The sequence below is a fragment of the Triticum aestivum genome, chromosome 1D (assembly GCF_018294505.1).
Source record: "Triticum aestivum cultivar Chinese Spring chromosome 1D, IWGSC CS RefSeq v2.1, whole genome shotgun sequence".
NCBI classification, from domain to species: domain Eukaryota; kingdom Viridiplantae; phylum Streptophyta; class Magnoliopsida; order Poales; family Poaceae; genus Triticum; species Triticum aestivum.
The window spans coordinates 3,698,730-3,715,619 of NC_057796.1; the positions used below are offsets into that span (position 1 = coordinate 3,698,730).

Here is a 16,890-nt window from a genome sequence, read left to right on the forward strand (position 1 = left end):
GCTCGTCCTCGAGTAGGTAAATGATAAAAACAGAATTTTTGATGTGGAATGCTACCTAGCATATTCCTTAATGTAATTTTTCTTATTTGTGGTATGAATATTCAGATCCGAAAGATTCAAGATAAAAGTTTATTATTGACATAAAAATAATAATACTTCAAGCATATTAATAAAGCAATCATATCTTCTTTAAATAACATGGCCAAAGAAAGTTATCCCTACAAAATCATATAGTCTGGCTATGCTCTATCTTCACCACACAAAGTATTTAAATCATGCACAACCCCGATGACAAGCCAAGCAATTGTTTCATACTTTTAATGTTCTCAAACTTTTTCAATCTTCACGCAATACATGAGCGTGAGCCGTGGACATAGCACTATAGGTGGAATAGAATGGTGGTTGTGGAGAAGACCAAAAAGGAGAAGATAGTCTTACATCAACTAGGCGTATCAATGGGCTATGGAGATGCCCATTAATATATATCAATGTGAGTGAGTAGGGATTGCCATGCAACGGATGCACTAGAGCTATAAGTGTATGAAAGCTCAACAAAAGAAACTAAGTGGGTGTGCATCCAACTTGCTTGCTCACGAAGACCTAGGGCAATTTGACAAAGCCCATCATTGGAATATACAAGCCAAGTTCTATAATGTAAAATTCCCACTAGCATATGAAAGTGATAACATAGAAGACTCTCTATCATGAAGATCATGGTGCTACTTTGAAGCACAAGTGTGGTAAAAGGATAGTAACATTGTCCCTTCTCTCTTTTTCTCTCATATTCTTTTTTATTTGGGCCTTTTCTCTTCTTTTTTTATGGCCTCTTTTTTTTCTTTCTTTTTTTCTTTTTTTTCTATTTTTCGTCCGGAGTCTCATCCCGACTTGTGGGGGAATCATAGTCTCCGTCATCCTTTCCTCACTTGGGACAATGCTCTAATAATGATGATCATCACACTTTTATTTACTTACAACTCAAGTATTACAACTCAATACTTAGAACAAAATATGACTCTATGTGAATGCCTCCGGCGGTGTACCGGGATATGCAATGAATCAAGAGTGACATGTATGAAAGAATTGTGAAGGTGGCTTTGCAACAAATACGATGTCAACTACATGATCATGCAAAGCAATATGACAATGATGGAGCGTGTCATAGTAAACGGAACGGTGGTAAGTTGCATGGAAATATATCTCGGAATGGCTATGAAAATGCCATGATAGGTAGGTATGGTGGCTGTTTTGAGGAAGGTATATGGTGGGTGCATGATACCGGCGAAAAGTGCGCGGTATTAGAGCGGCTAGCAATGTTGAAGGGTGAGAGTGCGTATAATCCATGGACTCAACGTTAGTCATAAAGAACTCACGGACTTATTGCAAAAATCTATTAGTTATCGAAACAAAGTACTACGCGCATGCTCCTAGGGGGATAGATTGGTAGGAAAAGACCATCGCTCGTCCCCGACCTCCACTCATAAGGAAGACAATCAATAAATAAATCATGCTTCGACTTCATCACATAACGGTTCACCATACGTGCATGCTACGGGAATCACAAACTTTAACACAAGTATTTCTCAAATTCACAACTACTCAAATAGCATGACTCTAATATCAGCATCTTCATATCTCAAAACAATTATCAAGTATCAAACTTCTCATAGTATTCAACACACTTATAAGAAAGTTTTTACTAATCTTGGATGCCTATCATATTAGGACTAATTTCACAATTTAAGAAAATTACCATGCTGTTTTGTAGGACTCTCAAAATAATATAAGTGAAGCATGAGAGATCAATAATTTCTATAAAATAAAACCACCGCCGTGCTCTAAAAGATATAAGTGAAGCACTAGAGCAAAAACTATATAGCTCAAAAGATATAAGTGAAGCACATAGAGTATTCTAACAAATTCCGAATCATGTGTGTCTCTCTCAAAAGGTGTGTACAGCAAGGATGATTGTGGTAAACTAAAAAGCAAAGACTGAAATCATACAAGACGCTCCAAGCAAAACACATATCATGTGGTGAATAAACATATAGCTCCAAGTAAAGTCACCGATAGACGAAGACGAAAGAGGGGATGCCTTCCGGGGCATCCCCAAGCTTAGGCTTTTGATTGTCCTTGGATTTTACCTTGGGGTGCCTTGGGCATCCCCAAGCTTAATCTCTTGCCAATCCTTATTCCATAATCCATCAAATCTTTACCCAAAACTTAAAAACTTCACAACACAAAACTTAACAGAAAATCTCGTGAGCTCCGTCAGTGAAACAAAACAAAACACCACTTCAAGGTACTGTAATGAACTCATTCTTTATTTATGTTGGTGTTAAACCTACTGTATTCCAACTTCTCTATGGTTTATAAACTCTTTTACTAGCCATAGATTCATCAAAATAAGCAAACAACACGCGAAAAACAGAATCTGTAAAAAACAGAACAGTCTGTAGTAATCTGTAACTTACGCAAACTTATGAAACTCAGAAAAATCTACCAAAATAGGAAGACCTAGATAATTTCTTTATTGATCTCCTTCAATTGGAATCAGTATCTTATCATGTTCTGGTGATTTTTAACAATTGTTTCGTGAACAGAAAGTTTCTAGGATTTTCAGCAAGATCAAATAACTATCATCCAAGAAGATCCTATAGGTTTAACTTGGCACAAACACTAATTAAAACATAAAAACAAATCTAACCATAGGCTAGATGGAATATTTATTCCTAAACAGAACCAAAAAGCAAAAAAACTAAAAATAAAATTGGGTTGCCTCCCAACAAGCGCTATCGTTGAACGCCCTTAGCTAGGCATAAAAGCAAGGATAGATCTAGGTATTACCATCTTTGTTAGGCAATCCATAAGTGGCTCTCAAAATAGATTCATAAGGTAATTTAATTTTCTTTCCAGGGAAGTGTTTCATGCCTTTCCTTAACGGAAATTGGAATCTAATATTCCCTTCCTTCATATCAATAATTGCACCAATCGTTCTAAGGAAAGATCTGCCAAGAATAATAGGACATGAAGGATTGCAATCTATATCAAGAACAATGAAATCTACGGGCACATAGTTCCTATTTGCAACAATAAGAACATCATTAATTCTTCCCATAGGTTTCTTAATAGTGGAATCCACAAGGTGCAAGTTTAGAGAACAATCATCAAATTCATGGAAACCTAGCAAATCACACAAAGTTTTTGGAATCGTGGAAACACTAGCACCCAAATCACACAAAGCATAGCATTCATGATCTTTAATTTTAATTCTAATAGTAGGTTCCCACTCATCATAAAGTTTTCTAGGGATAGAAACTTCTAATTCAAGCTTTTCTTCATAAGATTGCATTAAAGCATCAACGATATGTTTGGTAAAAGCTTTATTTTGACTGTAAGCATGAGGAGAATTTAGCACGGATTGCAACGAGGAAATACAATCTATAAAAGAGCAATTGTCATAATTAAATTCTTTTAAATTCAAGATAGTGGGTTCATTGCTATCTAAAGTTTTGACCTCTTCAATTCCACTTTTACAAATTTTTGCATCAAGATCTAAAAACTCCGAATTTTTGGAACGCCTTCTAACTAAAGTTGACTCATCTCCAGTCCCATCATTATCAAGATTCATATTGAAAAACAAAGATTTAATAGGGGACACATCAATAACTTTTAGAACTTTATCTTTATTCTCATAAAAATTAGAAGAACACGCTTTTACAAAGCAATCTTTCTTAGCACGCATCCTAGCGGTTCTTTCTTTGCACTCATCAATGGAAATTCTCATAGCTTTGAGAGACTCATTGATATCATGCTTAGGTGGAATAAATCTAAGCTTCAAAGAATCAACATCAAGAGAAATTCTATCCACGTTCCTAGCCAACTCATCAATCTTAGGCAATTTTTCTTCGAGCAAAGCATTGAAATTCTTTTGTGAATTCATAAACTCTTTAACACTAGTATCATATTCAGAGGGCATCTTATTAAAATTTCCATAAGAATTGTTGTAGAAATTACCATAATTATTAGAGGAATCACTAGGGAACGGCCTAGGATTAAAGTTTCCTCTATACGCGTTGTTACCAAAATTATTCCTACCAACAAAATTCACATCCATAGATTCATTATTATTCTCAATCAAGGTAGACAAAGGCATATCATTAGGATCAGAAGAAACATTGTTAATAGCAAACAATTTCATAAGTTCATCCATCTTTCCACTCAAAACATTAATTTCTTCTATCGCATGCACTTTTTTACTAGTAGATCTTTCGGTGTGTCATTGAGAATAATTAACCATAATATTATCTAGGAGTTTAGTACCTTATCGTAAAGTGATTTCCATAAAAGTGCCTCCCGCGGCCGAATCTAAAAGATTTCTAGAAGCAAAATTCAATCCGGCATAAATTTTTTGTATAATCATCCACAAATTCAAACCATGAGCAGGGCAATTACGTATCATTAATTTCATCCTCTCCCAAGCTTGTGCAACATGTTCATGATCAAGTTTCTTAAAATTCATAATATCGTTTCTAAGAGAGATGATCTTAGCCGGAGGAAATTACTTAGAGATAAAAGCATCTTTGGACTTATTCCAAGAATCAATACTATTTTTAGACAAAAACGAAAACCAAGTTTTAGCACGATCTCTAAGCGAAAAAGGAAATACCTTCAATTTAACAATATCATTGTCCACATCTTTCTTGTTTTGCATATCACACAAATCAACAAAGCTATTTAGATGGGTGGCGGCATCTTCACTAGGAAGCTCGGCGAATTGATCTTTCATGACAAGATTCAGCAAAACGTCATTAATTTCACAAGATTCAGCATCGGTAAGAGGAGCAATCGGAGTGCTAAGAAAATCATTGTTGTTGGTATTGGAAAAGTCACACAATTTAGTATTATTGAGCCATCGTGACAAGCAAGCAATCCAACACACGAGCAAACAAGAAGCAAGCGAAAAAAAGGCGAACGGAAAGAGAGGGCGAAAAACGGCAAGGCTGAAGTGGGGGACAGGAAAACGAGAGGCAAATGGCAAATAATGTAATGCGAGGGATGAGAGTTTGTGATGGGTACTTGGTATGTCTTGACTTGTGCGTAGACTCCCCGGCAACGGCGCCAGAAATCCTTCTTGCTACCTCTTGAGCACTGCGTTGGTTTTCCCTTGAAGAGGAAAGGGTGATGCAGTAAAGTAGCGTAAGTATTTCCCTCAGTTTTTGAGAACCAATGTATCAATCCAGTGGGAGGCCACACTCAAGTCCCACGCACCTACACAAACAAATAAGAACCTCGCAACCAACGTGATAAAGGGGTTGTCAATCCCTTCATGGTCACTTACGAGAGTGAGATCTGATAGAGATAACAGGATAATGTTTTTGGTATTTTTATGATAAAGACTAAAAGTAAACAAAGAAAAATAAACGGCGCCAGAAATAGCTTGTTGACGGGAGATTAATATGATGGAAAATAGACCCGGGGGCATAGGTTTCACTAGTGGCTTCTCTCAAAATAGCATAAGTATTACGGTGGGTAAACGAATTACTGTCGAGCAATTGATAGAACTGAGCATAGTTATGAGAATATCTAGGTATGATCATGTATATAGGCATCATGTCCGTGACAAGTAGACCGACTCCTGCCTTCATCTACTACTATTACTCCACACATCGACCGCTATCCAGCATGCATCTAGAGTTTTAAGTTCATAAGAACGGAGTAACGCTTTAAGCAAGATGACATGATGTAGAGGGATAAACTCATGCAATATGATATAAACCCCATCTTTTTATCCTCGATGGCAACAATACAATACGTGCCTTGCTGCCCCTGCTGTCACTGGGAAAGGACACCGCAAGATTGAACCCAAAGCTAAGCACTTCTTGTTGGAAATATGCCCTAGAGGCAATAATAAAATGGTTATTATTATATTTCCTTGTTCATGATAATTGTCTATTGTTCATGCTATAATTGTGTTATCCGAAAATCGTAATACATGTGTGAACACATAGACCATAACATGTCCTTAGTGAGCCTCTAGTTGACTAGCTCGTTGATCAATAGATGGTTACGGTTTCCTGACCATGGACATTGGATGTCATTGATAACGAGATCACATCATTAGGAGAATGATGTGATGGACAAGACCCAATCCTAAGCATGGCACTAGATCGTGTAGTTTGTTTGCTAAAGCTTTTCTAATGTCAAGTATCATCTCATTAGACCATGAGATCGTGCAACTCCCGGATACCGTAGGAATGCTTTGGGTGTACGAAACGTCACAACGTAACTGGGTGCCTATAAAGGTGCACTACAGGTATCTCCGAAAGTGTCTGTTGGGTTGGCACGGATCGAGACTGGGATTTGTCACTCCGTATGACGGAGAGGTATCTCTGGGCCCGCTCGGTATTGCATCATCATAATGAGCTCAATGTGACTAAGTAGTTAGTCACGGGATCATGCATTATGGAACGAGTAAAGTGACTTGCCGGTAACGAGATTGAACGAGGTATTGGGATACCGACGATCGAATCTCGGGCAAGTAACGTACCGATTGACAAAGGGAATTGTATACGAGATTGCTTGAATCCTTGACATCGTGGTTCATCCGATGAGATTATCGTGGACAATGTGGGAGCCAACATGGGTATCCAGATCCCGCTGTTGGTTATTGACCGGAGAGTTGTATCGGTCATGTCTACGTGTCTCCCGAACCCGTAGGGTCTACACACTTAAGGTTCGGTGACGCTAGAGTTGTAGAGATATTAGTATGCGGATAACCAAAAGTTGTTCGGAATCCCGGCTGAGATCCCAGACGTCACGAGGAGTTCCGGAATGGTCCGGAGGTAAAGATTTATATATAGGAAGTATAGTTTCGGCCACCAGGAGAGTTTCGGGGGTCACCGGTATTGTACCGGGACCACCGAAAGGGTCCCGGGGGGTCCATCGGGTCGGGCCACCTATCCCGGAGGGCCCCATGGGCTGAAGTGGCGTGGGAACCAGCCCCTGGTGGGCTGGTGCGCCCCACCCAAGGGCCCATGGCGCCTAGGGTTGGAAACCCTAAGGGGGCCGTTGCCCCCCGAGGGGCCGCCAACCGCCCCTCTAGATGGGATCTCCAAGGGGGGCATGCGCCCCCCTAGCCCCTATATATAGTGGAGGGGAGGGAGGGCAGCCGCACCCTAAGCCCTGGCGCCTCCCTCTCCCACCCGTGACACCTCTTCCTCCTCCAGTAGCGCTTGGCAAAGCCCTGCTGGAATCCCGCTGCATCCACCACCACGCCATCGTGCTGCTGGATCTCCATCAACTTCTCCTTCCCCCTTGCTGGATCAAGAAGGAGGAGACGTCTCCGCTCCGTACGTGTGTTGAACGCGGAGGTGCCGTCCATTCGGCGCTAGGATCATCGGTGATTTGGATCACGACGAGTACGACTCCATCAACCCCGTTCTCTTGAACGCTTCCGCTCGCGATCTACAAGGGTATGTAGATGCACTCCTCCCCTCTCGTTGCTAGTAAACTCCATAGATTGATCTTGGTGATGCGTTTATACAACGATCCCCAACAGTGGTATCAGAGCTAGGTCTATGCGTAATTTCTATGCACGAGTAGAACACAAGTTGTTGTGGGCGTCGATTTTGTCAATTTACTTGCCGTTACTAGTCTTATCTTGATTCGGCGGCATCGTGGGATGAAGCGGCCCGGACCGACCTTACACGTACGCTTACGTGAGACAGGTTCCACCGACTGACATGCACTAGTTGCATAAGGTGGCTAGCGGGTGTCTATCTCTCCCACTTTAGTCGGATCGGATTCGATGAAAACGGTCCTTATGAAGGGTAAATAGAAATTGGCATATCACGTTGTGGTTTTGGCGTAGGTAAGAAACGTTCTTGCTAGAAACCTATAGCAGCCACGTAAAAAAATTTGCAACAACAATTAGAGGACATCTAACTTGTTTTTGCAGCAAGTGTCATGTGATGTGATATGGCCAGAAGGATGTGATGAATGATATATGTGATGTATGAGATTGATCATGTTCTTGTAATAGGAATCACGACTTGTATGTCGATGAGTATGACAACCAGCAGGAGCCATAGGAGTTGTCTTAATTTATTTATGACCTCCGTGTCAACTGGAACGTCATGTAATTACTTTACTTTCATTGCTAACCGTTAGATATAGTAGTAGAAGTAATAGTTGGCGAGACAACTTCATGAAGACACAATGATGAAGATCATGATGATGGAGATCATGGTGTCATGCCGGTGAAGATGATGATCATGGCGCCCCGAAGATGGAGATCAAAAGGAGCAAAAAGCATGATATTGGCCATATCATGTCACTATTTGATTGCATGTGATGTTTATCATGTTTTACATCTTATTTTCTTAGAACGACAGTAGCATAAATAAGATGATCTCTCGCTAAAATTTCAAGAATTGTGTTCCCCCTAACTATGCACCGTTTCTAAAGTCCGTTGTTCCGAAGCAGCACGTGATGATCGGGTGTGATAGGTCCTAACATTCGCATACAACGGGTGTAAGCCAGATTTACACACGCAATACACTTAGGTTGACTTGACGAGCCTAGCATGTACAGACATGGCCTCGAAACACGGAAGACCGAAAGGTCGAACACGAGTCGTATAGAAGATACGATCAACATGAAGATGTTCACCGATGATGACTAGTCCGTCTCACGTGATGATCGGACACGGCCTAGTTGACTCAGATCATGTATCACTTAGATGACTAGAGGTATGTCTGTCTGAGTGGGAGTTCATTAATAATTTGATTAGATGAACTTAATTATCATGAACTTAGTCTAAAATCTTTGCAATATGTCTTGTAGATCAAATGGCCCACGCTAATGTCAACCTCAACTTCAACGCGTTCCAAGAGAAAACCAAGCTGAAAGACGATGGTGGCAACTATACGGACTGGGTCAGGAACTTGAGGATCATCCTCATAGCTGCCAAGAAAGCATATGTCCTTGAAGCACCGCTAGGTGAAGCACCCGTCACAGCAAACCAAGACGTTATGAACGCTTGGCAAACACGTGTTGATGATTACTCCCTGGTTCAGTGCGGCATGCTTTACAACTTAGAACCGGGGCTTCAAAAGCGTTTCGAGCAGCACGGAGCATATGAGATGTTCCAAGAGCTGAAAATGGTTTTCCAAGCTCATGCCCGGGTCGAGAGATATGAAGTCTCCGACAAGTTCTACAGTTGTAAGATGGAGGAGAATAGTTCCGACAGTGAACACATACTCAAAATGTCTGTGTTGCACAACCGCTTGTCTCAGCTGGGAGTTAATCTCCCGGATGACGTGGTCGTTGACAGAATCCTTCAGTCGCTCCCACCTAGCTACAAGAGCTTTGTGATGAACTTCAATATGCAGGGGATGGAAAAGACCATTCCTAAGGTATATCCAATGCTGAAATCAGCGGAGGTGGAGATCAAAAAGGAACATCAAGTTTTGATGGTGAATAAAACCACTAAGTTCAAGAAAGGCAACGGTAAGAAGAACTTCAAGAAAGACGGCAAGGGAGTTGCCGCGCCCGGTAAGCAAGCTGCCGGGAAGAAGACAAAGAATGGACCCAAGCCTGAGACTGAGTGCTTTTATTGCAAGGGAAACGGTCACTGGAAGCGGAACTGCCCCAAGTATTTAGCGGATAAGAAGGCCGGCAATACCAAAGGTATATGTGATATACATGTTATTGATGTGTACCTAACCAGCGCTCGTAGTAGCTCCTGGGTATTTGTAACTCAAAGCAGGAGTTGCGGAATAAGCGGAGACTGCCGAAGGACGAGGTGACGATGCGCGTCGGGAATGGTTCCAAGGTCGATGTGATCGCCGTCGGCATGCTACCTCTACATTTACCTACGGGATTAGTTTTAAACCTCAATAATTGTTATTTAGTGCCAGCTTTGAGCATGAACATTGTATCTGGATCTCGTTTGATGCGAGATGGCTACTCATTTAAATCCGAGAATAATGATTGTTCTATTTATACGAGAGATATGTTTTATGGTCATGCCCCGCTGGTCAATGGTTTATTCTTAATGAATCGCAAACGTGATGTTACACATATTCATAGTGTGAATGCCAAGAAATGTAAGGTTGATAATGATAGTCCCACATACTTGTGGCACTGCCGCCTTGGTCACATTGGTGTCAAACGCATGAAGAAACTCCATGCAGATGGACTTTTGCAGTCTCTTGATTATGAATCATTTGACACGTGTGAACCATGCCTCATGGGAAAAATGAGCAAGACTGCGTTCTCCGGAACAATGGAGCGAGCAACCAACTTATTGGAAATCATACATACTGATGTGTGCGGTCCAATGAGCGTTGAGGCTCGCGGTGGCTATCGTTATGTTCTCACCCTCACTGATGACTTGAGTAGATATGGGTATGTCTACTTAATGAAACACAAGTCTGAGACCTTTGAAAAGTTCAAGGAATTTCAGAGTGAGGTTGAAAATCAACATGACAGGAAAATAAAGTTCTTACGATCCGATCGTGGAGGTGAATATTTGAGTCACGAATTTGGCACACACTTAAGGAAACGTGGAATTGTTTCACAACTCACGCCGCCTGGAACACCTCAGCGTAATGGTGTGTCCGAACGTCGTAATCGCACTCTATTGGATATGGTGCGATCTATGATGTCTCTTACCGATCTACCGCTATCATTCTGGGGTTATGCTTTAGATACTGCCGCATTCACTTTAAATAGGGCTCCATCGAAATCCGTTGAGACGACACCGTATGAATTATGGTTTGGAAAGAAACCTAAGCTGTCGTTTCTTAAAGTTTGGGGATGCGATGCTTATGTCAAGAAACTTCAACCTGAAAAGGTCGAACCCAAGTCGGAAAAATGCGTCTTCATAGGATACCCTAAGGAAACCATTGGGTATACCTTCTACCTCAGATCCGAAGGCAAGATCTTCGTTGCCAAGAACGGGTCCTTTCTGGAGAAAGAGTTTCTCTCGAAAGAAGTAAGTGGGAGGAAAGTGGAACTTGATGAGATGACCCCTCTCGAACCAGAAAGTAGCGCAGCACAAGAAAATGTTTCTGTGGTGCCTACACCGACTAGAGTGGAAGTTAATGATGATGATCATGATCAAGTTACCACTAAACTTCGTACGTCCACAAGGACACGTTCCGCACCAGAGTGGTACGGCAACCCTGTCCTGGAAATCATGTTGTTGGACAACGGTGAACCTTCGAACTATGAAGAAGCAATGGCGGGCCCAGATTCCAACAAATGGCTTGAAGCCATGCAATCCAAGATAGGATCCATGTATGAAAACAAAGTATGGACTTTGACAGACTTGCCCGATGATCGGCGAGCGATAGAAAATAAATGGATCTTTAAGAAGAAGACGGACGCGGATGGTAATGTTACCATCTATAAAGCTCGACTTGTCGCTAAGGGTTATCGACAAGTTCAAGGAGTTGACTATGATGAGACCTTCTCACCCGTAGCGAACCTGAAGTCCGTCCGAATCATGTTAGCAATTGCCGCATTCTACGATTATGAAATATGGCAAATGGACGTCAAAACGGCATTCCTTAACGGCTTCCTTAAGGAAGAATTGTATATGATGCAGCTGGAAGGTTTTGTCGATCCTAAGAATGCTGACAAGGTATGCAAGCTCCAGCGCTCAATCTATGGGCTGGTGCAGGCGTCTCGGAGTTGGAACATTCGCTTTGATGAGATGATCAAAGCGTTTGGGTTTACACAGACTTATGGAGAAGCCTGTGTTTACAAGAAAGTGAGTGGGAGCTCTGTAGCATTTCTCATATTATATGTGGATGACATACTATTGATGGAAAATGATATAGAATTCTTGGAAAGCATAAAGGCCTACTTGAATAAGTGTTTTTCAATGAAGGACCTTGGAGAAGCTGCTTACATATTAGGCATCAAGATCTATAGAGATAGATCGAGACGCCTCATAGGTCTTTCACAAAGCACATACCTTGACAAGATATTGAAGAAGTTCAATATGGATCAGTCCAAGAAGGGGTTCTTTCCTGTATTGCAAGGTGTGAGATTGAGCACGGCTCAATGCCCGACCACGGCAGAAGATAGAGAAAAGATGAGTGTCATCCCCTATGCCTCGGCCATAGGGTCTATTATGTATGCCATGCTGTGTACCAGACCTGATGTAAACCTTGCCGTAAGTTTTGGTAGGAAGGTACCAAAGTAATCCCGGCATGGAACACTGGACAACCGTCAAGAACATCCTGAAGTACCTGAAAAGGACGAAGGATATGTTTCTCGTTTATGGAGGTGACGAAGAGCTTGTCGTAATGGGTGTCAATTGCCATTGCCAACTAACCTACGAAATTAATTAAGTGTTGTTGATGTTGTTGAGCACAAGTGCATTCCTTTTTTTTCTCAGTTTTCTTTCATGTCTAAAAACTTGGCTCTGTTCCAACTATTGCCAACTAACCTACCAAATTAATTAATTGTAGTTGATTATCTTCTGCTCAAAACTTCTGTTGTTGTAATGTTATATGACAATGTTGTAAGGGCAGTAATTGGTCACTTCTGCTGCTTATCAGAGATGGGGGGATGCCGCCACCGCAGGCTACGCTCTGCCACACTGGAGTATGACTTGGAAGGTTTCGAGTTCTTCACGATCATACTTGAAAACTGTGTAGCAGTGGATAATTCAGAAGAGAGGAGGAAGCGGCTTTGAGGCAGAAGAGAGGAGGAAGTGGCATTGAGGGTGTTTTCAATGCCGCTTCCTCCTCTCTTCTGAATTATCCGCTGCTACACAGTTCCCAAGGACTTGCAAAGTCGAAATAGTGTGATTCTTTGGTCATTTCAGTGGGTTCAGAAACCACACGTTTAAGTACCGTGAGGAAAACAGAGCTCGAGTCCATAGCATTCTCCAAACACCTCGAATATCCATTTCTGAGGCCAGACTCATCTGCATTCGGTGAAAAGAAAATACTAAAAGAATATAAAAAATCCGAACATTTTTTGCATGAATGATAATTTGATGCGTGAGGTGCGCTCTAAATTGCAAATCATTTTGACACATGAGTAGCTCTCAGCAAAAAAAGACAAATTGGACCGAAACAACACATGAATAGTAAAAATCGCATACCCCAAAATTTCTTTTTTTGCTGAGAGCTACTCGGATGCCCAAATGATCTAAAATATGGAGCGTACCAAATTCTTTCATTCTAAAATAATTGACTTTTTTGAATTATTATATTATTTGTTTTAGTATTTGTTTTGAATTTTCTATTAATCGGGGGTCACCGGTATTGTACCGGGACCACCGGAAGGGTCCCGGGGGGTCCACCGGTTCGGGCCACCTATCCCGGAGGGCCCCATGGGCTGAAGTGGCGTGGGAACCAGTCCCTGGTGGGCTGGTGCGCCCCACCCAAGGGCCCAAGGCACCTAGGGTTGGAAACCCTAGGGGGCCGTTGCCATCCCGAGGGGGCATGCGCCCCCCTGGTTGGAAACCCTAAGGGGGCCGTTGCCCCCCGAGGGGCCGCCGCCCCCTGTAGATGGGATCTCCAAGGGGGGCATGCGCCCCCCTAGCCCCTATATATAGTGGAGGGGAGGGAGGGCAGCCGCACCCTAAGCCCTGGCGCCTCCCTCTCCCTCCCGTGACACCTCTTCCTCCTCCAGTAGCGCTTGGCGAAGCCCTGCTGGAATCCCGCTGCATCCACCACCACGCCGTCGTGCTGCTGGATCTCCATCAACTTCTCCTTCCCCCTTGCTGGATTAAGAAGGAGGAGACGTCTCCGCTCCGTACGTGTGTTGAACGCGGAGGTGCCGTCCGTTCGGCGCTAGGATCATCGGTGATTCAGATCACGATGAGTACGACTCCATCAACCCCGTCCTGTTGAACGCTTCCGCTCGCGATCTACAAGGGTATGTAGATGCACTCCTCCCCTCTCGTAGATCTGAAGAGAGGAGTAAACTCCATAGATTGATCTTGGTGATGCGTAGAAATTTTTTAATTTCTGCAACGATCCCCAACACTTCTCCTATTGCAAGAAAGATCAATCTAGTAGGCCAAACCAAACTGATAATTCGAAGAGACTTGCAAAGATAACCAATCATACATAAAAGAATTCAGAGGAGATTCAAATATTGTTCATAGATAATCTTGATCATAAACCCACAATTCATCGGATCTCGACAAACACACCGCAAAAAGAAGAGTTATATCAAATAGATCTCCAAGAGAATCGAGGAGAACTTTGTATTGAGATCCAAAGAGAGAGAAGAAGCCATCTAGCTAATAACTATGGACCCGAAGGTCTGAGGTAAACTACTCACACATCATCGGAGAGGCTATGGTGTTGATGTAGAAGCCCTCCCTGATCAATGCCCCCTCCGGCGGAGCGCCGGAAAAGGCCCGAAGATGGGATCTCACAGGTACAGAAGGTTGCAGCGGTGGAATTAGGTTTTCGTGGTGCTCTTCGATGGTTTGGGGGTACGTAGGTATATATAGGAGGAAGAAGTAGGTCGGTGGAACCACGAGGGGCCCACGAGGGTGGAGGGCGCGCCCCCTGCCTTGTGGCCTCCTCGGTGATTTCTTGACGTCCACTCCAAGTCCTCTGGATCACGTTTGTTCAAAAAATAACTCTCCCGAAGGTTTCATTCCGTTTGGACTCCGTTTGATATTCGTTTTCGGCGAAACACTGAAATAGGAAAAAAAAACAACAATTTGGGCTGGGCCTCCGGTTAATAGGTTAGCCCAAAAATAATATAAAATGTATAATAAAGCCCATTAAACATCCAAAACAGAATATATAATAGCATGGAACAATCAAAAATTGTAGATACATTGAAGATGTATCAATCATATAGTATTTAACTAGTAAAATACCATATTGTAGTATTTTACTTCGTTGGACTCACACCTGCATAATCTGCAGGTTCGTAGGGAACCACCCAGTCTGCCAGAAAGCCAATTTTCATCCTAGGCTCACAACCCATGTCTTTGCATAGCTGGTCATTGTGCCATATGCCGACAGAACTGACGCAAGATCGACGGAAGTAGTCCCCCGAGTAGCATTTCATGTATGCATGCCACTCTTTCACATTTTCGTCCATTGATGATATGGTAGGCAATCGAAAGCCCCCATCGAGAAAATGGACCAGCCACTTTGGACCGTATCTCCGAGGTGTGTAGATCTCCCATGCTCTCGGAGTAGCCAGCAATTGCTAACTGGGGAATCCTTGGGTGGACGCATAGCCTGTCACATTTATAACAACTATGGTTAATTAATTGTGCTACATAAGTGGGTATAACATAGCTCATGCAAGTTGACCAAAAATTAAAAAGGGTTGAAAGGAACCTATATAGGGGAACTGCAGTACATGGCGTGCCAACAACGATCTCTCTGAACAAAGGCGAGGCGAACAACTCTTTGAGCTTCTGATCTCCATTATATCCCGTCCCAAAGATCACAATGTCACTCTTGATCAGTGCGGACTCACCTTGTACAATGATGCCATCTCTACAGAAGCTAATTTTTTTTGCTTTCTTGAGACTAATGCTTCCCTGCTCCACCTTGTTGTAGAATTTGTCTGGCATTATCGCAATAAGCCATGAGCTTAAAAGCTTGAAAGAAGCAGTGTTGCGGCACCATGCCATGCTTCCTCATGGGCACTGCCCACATGTAGTAGCTCTCAACAAACTTTGATAACATTCATCGCTGATCAAGTTGAATTAATGCATGAAATGCGTCCATGAGAACATGCATATATAAAGACTGATCTATTGTTAGTTTCTACACCTTATTACTTCAAATTCTACTCGTACAACACCACAAAAAAAATTCATACCAAGGGTGACAAGAAGGTAGCCAGCAGGCTAAGGAGCAGCCCCTCGCCTGGCTTGTGAACTAGGAGCTCGGACAAGCGATTGAAGTAGAAGAAAGCAACTGGGACACCCCAAGCGTAGAAGTCAGGAATGGTCCATCTCTTTGTCCGAATAATCATTGTACAAGGATGCCTCGGACCGTTCATGTTTGCGCAGTCCGTGGCGATGTCAAGAGCAGACTTTTGGTAGCCAATGACAGTAACGAGCTTGCCTTTGATCACTTCAGTGGCATGTGCATCGTCCATGTTGGAGTAATCCATTGAGTGGATCATTGTGCCATTAAAGGCCTCTGGGCCTTTCTCCAGTGGGAATGTTGGAATGCTGGGATGCCGATGTACCGTCCGACGCATAGCACCACGAAGTCGGCCATGTGTGTCTACATATGCCATAAATGATCAATATTGGCCAATGCGCTGGCACTCTAACCCCAGTTTCTCACCAAGAGAATCTAGGTTATATAATTGTTGGAGTCTTAATTTCACAGAATGCATCCACAATAATATCAGATATTCTTCTTGACCAAGTGTTTAAACCGTCTTTTGATCCTTGTCATATTCGAGGCGGTTTGTACTCATGGCACTATGGAAGCATACAAGTTTGACAAACTGTGGAAATCGAAGAAAAACCAGGAAAATATTCATGTTTTCTTGTTTGAAAATTTAAATACGTTGAAGAAAATTTGGGAAAACAAATTGGTCAGGTTGTTTTAAAGGAAAAAGGGCACTTGCAACAGCTCCGTTGTACTCCACTACTGGAATCAGGATCTTTGCCGTCAGCCTGATCTTTGCCGTCAGCTGCCTGACGGCAAAGAAGTTCTTTGCCATCAGCTTACACAAAACAGACGCCAATGAAGAGCTGACGGCAAAGATCATGTTCGCCATCAGCCTCGGATCATAGCAGACGGCAAAGAACAATGCCCTAAAATAAATGCCAACGACCCCGCAGCCCCGGCGACCCCCTCCTCCGCCCCGCGCCATCCCCGTCGCCTGGCCGCCACCACTGCCCCAGCAACCCCCTCCTCC

General features: G+C 42.8%; 1 pseudogene; it reads right to left on the reverse strand.

Annotated features, from left to right (window-relative positions):
- Positions 1 to 14,883: 14,883 nt before the first annotated feature.
- On the reverse strand, positions 14,884 to 16,845 carry LOC123183461 (probable flavin-containing monooxygenase 1; annotated as a pseudogene).
- Between the last annotated feature and the right edge of the window lie 45 nt (positions 16,846 to 16,890).